This window comes from Oncorhynchus mykiss, chromosome 5 (assembly GCF_013265735.2).
Source record: "Oncorhynchus mykiss isolate Arlee chromosome 5, USDA_OmykA_1.1, whole genome shotgun sequence".
NCBI lineage: Eukaryota > Metazoa > Chordata > Actinopteri > Salmoniformes > Salmonidae > Oncorhynchus > Oncorhynchus mykiss.
In genome coordinates, this window is record NC_048569.1 from 44,896,967 (window position 1) to 44,905,326 (window position 8,360).

The following is an 8,360-nucleotide window of genomic DNA, read 5'->3' on the forward strand; positions in this document are numbered from 1 at the left end:
GCCCCCTTAAGTTAATACTTTGTAGCGCCACCTTTTGCTGCGATTACAGCTGTAAGTCGCTTGGGGTATGTCTCTATCAGTTTTGCACATCGAGAGACTGAACTTTTTTCCCATTCCTCCTTGCAAAACAGCTCGAGCTCAGTGAGGTTGGATGGAGAGCATTTGTGAACAGCAGTTTTCAGTTCTTTCCACAGATTCTCGATTGGATTCAGGTCTGGACTTTGACTTGGCCATTCTAACACCTGGATATGTTTATTTTTGAACCATTCCATTGTAGATTTTGCTTTATGTTTTGGATCATTGTCTTGTTGGAAGACAAATCTCCGTCCCAGTCTCAGGTCTTTTGCAGACTCCATCAGGTTTTCTTCCAGAATGGTCCTGTATTTGGCTCCATCCATCTTCCCATCAATTTTAACCATCTTCCCTGTCCCTGCTGAAGAAAAGCAGGCCCAAACCATGATGCTGCCACCACCATGTTTGACAGTGGGGATGGTGTGTTCAGGGTGATGAGCTGTGTTGCTTTTACGCCAAACATAACGTTTTGCATTATTGCCAAAAAGTTCAATTTTGGTTTCATCTGACCAGAGCACCTTCTTCCACATGTTTGGTGTGTCTCCCAGGTGGCTTGTGGCAAACTTTAAACAACACTTTTTATGGATATCTTTAAGAAATGGCTTTCTTCTTGCCACTCTTCCATAAAGGCCAGATTTGTGCAATATACGACTGATTGTTGTCCTATGGACAGAGTCTCCTACCTCAGCTGTAGATCTCTGCAGTTCATCCAGAGTGATCATGGGCCTCTTGGCTGCATCTCTGATCAGTCTTCTCCTTGTATGAGCTGAAAGTTTAGAGGGACGGCCAGGTCTTGGTAGATTTGCAGTGGTCTGATACTCCTTCCATTTCAATATTATCGCTTGCACAGTGCTCCTTGGGATGTTTAAAGCTTGGGAAATATTTTTGTATCCAAATCCGGCTTTAAACTTCTTCACAACAGTATCTCGGACCTGCCTGGTGTGTTCCTTGTTCTTCGTGATGCTCTCTGCGCTTTTAACGGACCTCTGAGACTATCACAGTGCAGGTGCATTTATACGGAGACTTGATTACACACAGGATTGTATTTATCATCATTAGTCATTTAGGTCAACATTGGATCATTCAGAGATCCTCACTGAACTTCTGGAGAGAGTTTGCTGCACTGAAAGTAAAGGGGCTGAATAATTTTGCACGCCCAATTTTTCAGTCTTTGATTTGTTAAAAAAGTTTGAAATATCCAATAAATGTCGTTCCACTTCATGATTGTGTTCCACTTGTTGTTGATTCTTCACAAAAAAATACAGTTGTATGTCTTTATGTTTGAAGCCTGAAATGTGGCAAAAGGTCGCAAAGTTCAAGGGGGCCGAATACTTTCGCAAGGCACTGTATATACAGTGGGGAGAACAAGTATTTGATACACTGCAGATTTTGCAGGTTTTCCTACTTACAAAGCATGTAGAGGTCTGTCATTTTTATCATAGGTACACTTCAACTGTGAGAGACGGAATCTAAAACAAAAATCCAGAAAATCACATTGTTTGATTTTTAAGTAAGTAATTTGCATTTTATTGCATGACATAAGTATTTAATCACCTACCAACTAGTAAGAATTCCGGCACTCACAGACATGTTTTTCTTTAAGAAGCCCTCCTGTTCTCCACTCATCACCTGTATTAACTGCACCTGTTTGAACTCGTTACCTGTATAAAAGACACCTGTCCACACACTCAATCAAACAGACTCCAACCTCTCCACAATGGCCAAGACCAGAGAGCTGTGTAAGGACATCAGGGTTAAATTGTAGACCTGCACAAGGCTGGGATGGGCTACAGGACAATAGGCAAGCAGCTTGGTGAGAAGGCAGCAACTGTTGGCGCAATTAGTAGAAAATGGAAGAAGTTCAAGATGACGGTCAATCACCCTTGGTCTGGGGCTCCATGCAAGATCTCACCTCGTGGGGCATCAATGATCATGAGGAAGGTAAGGGATCAGCCCAGAACTACACGGCAGGACCTGGTCAATGACCTGAAAGGAGCTGGGACCACAGTCTCAAAGAAAACCATTAGTAACACATTACGCCTTCATGGATTAAAATCCTGCAGCGCACGCAAGGTCCCCCTGCTCAAGCCAGCGCATGTCCAGGCCTGTCTGACGTTTGCCAATGACCATCTGGGTGATCCAGAGGAGGAATGGGAGAAGGTCATGTGGTCTGATGAGATTAAAATAGAGCTTTTTGGTCTAAACTCCACTCGCCGTGTTTGGAGGAAGAAGAAGGATGAGTACAACCCCAAGATCACGTTAAGCATGGAGGTGGAAACATCATTCTTTGGGGATGTTTTTCTGCAAAGGAGACTGGACGACTGCACCATATTGAGGGGAGGATGGATGGGGCCATGTATCGCGAGATCTTGGCCAACAACCTCCTTCCCTCAGAGCATTGAAGATGGGTCGTTGCTGGGTCTTCCAGCATGACAAATACCCGAAACACACAGCCAGGGCAACTAAGGAGTGGCTCCGTAAGAAGCACCTCAAGGTCCTGGAGTAGCCTAGCCAGTCTCCAGACCTGAACCCAATAGAAAAGTCCGTATTGCCCAGCGACAGCCCCGAAACCTGAAGGATCTGGAGAAGGTCTGTATGTAGGAGTGGGCCAAAATCCCTGCTGCAGTGTGTGCATACCTGGTCAAGAACTACAGGAACGTATGATCTCTGTAATTGCAAACAAAGGTTTCTGTACCAAATATTAAGTTCTGCTTTTCTGATGTATCAAATACTTATGTCATGCAATAAAATGGAAATGAATTACTTAAAAATCATACAATGTGATTTTCTGGATTTTTGTTTTAGATTCCGTCACTCACAGTTGAAGTGTGCCTATGATGAAAATTACAGACCTCTACATGCTTTGTATGTAGGAAAACCTGCAAAATCAGCAGGGTATCAAATACTGGTTCTCCCACTGTATATGTAACCTGATCAAAAACAGTTATGATCCAGAACCATATACAGTTGAAGTCGGAAGTTTACATATACTTCTGTTGGAGTCATTAAAACTCGTTTTTCAACCACTCCACAAATTTCTTGTTAACAAACTATAGTTTTGGCAAGTCCGTTAGGACATCTACTTTGTGCATTTTTCCAACAATTGTTTACAGACAGATTATTTCACTTATAATTCACTGTATCACAATTCCAGTGGGTCAGAAGATGGCATACACTAAGTTGACTGTGCCTTTAAACAGCTTGGAAAATTCCAGAAAATGATGTCATGGCTTTTGAAGCTTCTGATAGGCTAATTGACATCATTTGAGTCAATTGGAGGTGTACCTGTGGCTGTATTTCAAACCCTACCTTCAAACTCAGTGCCTCTTTGCTTCACATCATGGGAAAATCAAAAGAAATCAGCCAAGACCTCAGAAAAAAAATGTAGACCTCCACAAGTCTGGTTCATCCTTGGGAGCAATTTCTAAACGTACCACGTTCATCTGTACAAACAATAGTACGAAGTATAAACACCATGGGACCACACAGGAGAAATTGGAGAAATTTCCTCTGGTCATAATGACCATCATTATGTTTGGAGGAAAAAGGGGGAGGTTTGCAAGCTGAAGAACACCATCCCAACCGTGAAGCACGGGGGTGGCAGCATCATGTTATGGGGGTGCTTTGCTGCAGGAGGGACTGGTGCACTTCTCAAAATAGATGGCATCATGAGGGAGGAAAATTATGTGGATATATTGAAGCAACATCAGTCAGGAAGTTAAAGCTTGGTCGCAAATGGGTCTTCCAAATAGACAATGACAACCAAGCATACCTCCAAAATGGCTTAAGGACAACAGTCAAAGTATTGGAGTGGCCATCACAAAGCCCTGACCTCAATCCCATACAAAGTTTGTGGGCAGAACTGAAAAAGAGTGTGCGAGCAAGGAGGCCTACAAACCTGACTCAGTTACACCAGCTCTGTTAGTAGGAATGGGCCAAAATTCCACCAACTTATTGTGGGAAGCTTGTGGAAGGCTACCCGAAACGTTTGACCCACGTTAAACAATTTAAAGGCAATGCTACCAAATACTAATTGAGTGTATGTAAACTTCTGACCCACTGGGAATGTGATGAAAGAAATCAAAGTTGAAATAAATCATTCTCTCTGCTATTATACTGACCTTTCACATTCTTAAAATAAAGTGGTGATCCTAACTGACCTAAGACAGAGAATATTTACTAGGATTAAATGTCAGAAATTGTGAAATTGAGTTTAAATGTATTTGGCTAAGGTGTATGTAAACTTCCGACTTCAACTGTATGTCACCTCTCACCTAACCAGAAATCAGAAGTCCTTGTGTGCCCAGTTGAGAACGGGATGAAGAGATGAAGAGGAGCGGCTATGTCCAGTCTTTGATTTGGGGGAGGTCGAGAATTAATTGCTGTTTTTATTTTACGGTTCTTTACATGATGAGTAGCTTTGTTTGATCAAATGCAACACCAGACACCAGAATTATTCTGGATAATCGACAAAGAGAAACTTGAATGGCTTTTCAGAAAATTAGTGTTCCTTTATTTCCAGAACTTGAAGTTTGACAAGATAAGCTATATAGCTGAAATTGCAGGTTCTTGTTTTGTTTTTCAATGTTTTTTTTTTTAGTTTTGCATGATTGTATTTATGGAAGTGAATGTGTGCATACATCCATCCACTGGTTTGTTTTGCTACAGAAAATACATATAATAGAACGTTATTATTATAAGTGTCACTCCATGATCTGTTTCACCTGTCTTTGTGATTGTCTCCACCCACCTCCAGGTGTCTCCTGTTATCCCCATTAGTCCCTGGCGTATTTATCCCTGTGTTTCCTGTCTCCCTGTGCCAGTGCGTTTTGTTTTGCCAAGTCAACCAGCGTTTTCTCCTAGCTCCTATTTTTCCCAGTCTCTGTTTTTTCCTAGCCCTCCTGGTTTTGACCTTTGCCTGCCCTGACGCCGAATCCGCCTGCCTAACCACTCTGCCTGTTCTGACCTCGAGCCTGCCTATCTCCTGGTACTGCTTGGACTCTGGCCTGGTTTATGAACTCTCGCCTGTCCCTGACCTGCCTTTTTGCCTACCCCTTTTGGTATAATAAATATCGGAGCTCAACCATCTGCCTCCTGTGTCTGCATTTGGGTCTCGCCTTGTGCCCTTATAATAAGCCCATGTGTGCTGTGCATCCTTGAAGATGCATGACACTATAATAATAGAATGAATCCAAATCATCACACACGTGTGCGCGCGCGCACACACACACACACACTTCAGTAAACAGAATGTTTAACTTGGCAGACTGGCTCACTGAACTTCTCAGACTGAGGATTAACTATAGTGAGGGCCATGGGTATATCTGAAATGGTACCATTTTAGGTCCAATTTCAGACACAGGCAGTGAGTCCAGAGTGTCCCACAACAAGCCTGCAGAGAACACACCGTTTCCTGTTTGTGTCCCGTTCAAATGCCTCCCCCTCCTCCGGGTCTAACCATGCACCTGCAGCAAGGCCCTGGCCCTGCCTGAAAAACACTTTTAGCCCAATTACTTTCTACCCAGCACACAGAGAAAAGAAAACAGCACATGTTGTGAAACAATAGCATGGTGTACAAACACGCCTTGCCACTGGAGTAAACATACTTCAACAAAACCCCATTGTACAACGCCTACAGACTGGCCCTGGTTTAATAAAAGAACACAATGATAGTTTGTTGGGGATGGATATAAAATACAAGGCATTTTCCACTTAAACGATGGTCTCTTAAGGAGCTGCACAACGTGCACGCAAGTTTTGGTTCTGGGTGCCAAGATCACTAAAACTAGGAGAAACACATCTGCAACATATGCATAGTTTTCAGTAAATTGTAGTAAATCACAGTACAGTAAATCACCTTCAAATGGCCTTTGAATTGCATACCTCATCAAGCCCAGATGTTCCCATTGGGCCATCTCCAAACAGAGACATGGCTTGCGGGTTAGGCTCACACACATTTCCAATGAAACACAGCTATCCTCTTGTTTATGTATCATAATATTCTGCAAAGGACATGGAACATGGAAGTGGGGGTGCATGATTTCCCCCGGTTTCCTGATCAGTAAACGGTGACCTCCACTGGCACTTTTCCATTTTACCAGAAGTCCTCATTGAAAACAGACCGAGGAGGAAAACAGAGGGTGGAGGAAGGGGCGCGGTGTAGGGGGCATATAAACAACTCCAGACTCCACCAAAAGAGTGTCTAACTCCTGGCTACGATCCAGCTAGTAACTGTCCGGCATCACTCTGAGACACAAAGAGCTCTGTGACCTTCCATAGTGCTGTGTGCGTGCGTGTGTGTATGGGACTGTAATCCATAGTGTTGCCCTCCGACAGTGGCTGCAGACAGAATACTTTGCGGGGTCGTTAAGTCTAAGTTGTCTAACAGAGAAAGTCCCGATGTTGGACCCAGTCGGGTCAAAGGGGAGCCATCATGGCAGCTGCTGACTCATAACGGGAGACTATAGGACTTACTGGAAGGTCTGTGAGTCAGATAGTCACCCCTCCCCATATTGCCCTGTCCCCACCCTCTCTCCCCTCTTTACCCTCCTCTCCCTCAGCCAGTCTCTCCTCTGATCTCACACAGCGGTCCGTCTGTAATCTCACTTAGACAATAACACACCAACGCCACCCTACCCATATGTTTGGTGAGCTCATGATTTTTCCCCCCCTCACAATTCCACCCAATAAGAATGTTGTACACATGTTATCAGGCCATAAGGTTAATAACACAATGTCGTAAAAATGAACAACGCGATGAGAGTTGGTGTTATATTGGTACCATCGTGCCATGGCGTTAAGTTTACAGAGGTAAATTGTAATGCATTAGATGGTGCTACTGATATGAGTGTAAAATCTAATGAGATTAGACTTATAAAACAACAAAACACCACCGTCTTCTGTGCTAAACAAAGTCAACAACCACTCTGGTTTTATTTTAAACTAACTCAACACAGTGAACAACATCTCCCTCTCTCGTCCTCTTCATTATCACATAACTCAACATCAAGCGTCATCAGGAATAGTATAAAGGTCCATTCTGGAGCGCCATGAGTCCTGCCTGGGTTTCAGCTGAGTGGTTAGAGAGGGGTGTGTGGGTGGAAGTTCAAGCTAAGTGTTTATGGCAGGCAGGAGTCGGTCCGCTAGCTTATGCTGTCAGTGTGTGTGTGTGTGTTGGGCAGTGTGTGCCTGTGTACATGCGTGTGTGTGTGTGTGTTTGTGTTTGTGTGTCAGTCCGCTTGCGCTGCCACTCTGTGAGGGAAGCAGTGGGCCCCTGTGCCCTAGCACCGTGGGAGGAATCCAATCTAAAAGACTCCACCAGGGCCCTCGCCAAGCTCAAGCCTAGCTGGAAGCCATCCCCAGCGAGCAGCGCTGTCAGGTGGCTGGCGTGGGTGTGGGTGCAGTATAATGAGAGAATGTAGCCTATAGGCGTCGCAGGCGTTGGATATTCCTGCATGGACAATGATGTGAGTAAGACTATGATTGAGAGGGGTATGTACTGCTGTAAATGAATACCACCCACAACCTGGGGGGCCCACTCTCTATTCTCTGTATATCATCAAATACTGTTTATGTAATATGACTGTTACATAAGAGAACACCCACTGTTCACAGAAGTGTATCACTGGTACTAAAACACCTGTAGTTATCAGGAAACATGAATGCATGTTTGTTTCTGAAGTTCCATTCATGAACTTTCATTGGCCATGGTACATATTGCTCATTTGGCATTTTAATTGATTTATGTCCAATTGCTCTACCTTTTTTAATTTTGTATTACTGATACTTTAGTAAAATGAATAGGGTCTAAAAGTAGTTTAGAAATGGTTAATTAATAGTTTATATAGAGTTTATACTTTTATTATAAATTGTTACTAATAATCAGTTACACTTGTCGGAATTGTGAGATTGTCGCTTGGTCCCAACATGTATTTTAATTGCGTATGACTACAGTTTTTTAAATTCTGACTTTAATGTATTTTGAAATAATAAAAGCTGCAAAGTTTGCAATGTTTTCTCCTAATTTAGACATACGTTTCACACAGTCTGTTGTACCACCGCCGTTGGAGAGCAAGCATCCTGGCCATATGCCTTTCCACACTTTCTCCAGCAAATTAGATTTTCCTTCTCCCTCTTCACAAAATATTATCATGGAACAGTGTGATCCAATGTCATTCAAAGACAATCGATGGATGGAAAACTGACCAATGAGATTGCTCTAACATTTTGATTTTTCAGGTCCTTCCCTGTGATTGGCATACTTCCATGAAGAAGTATCCGCCTCTAAG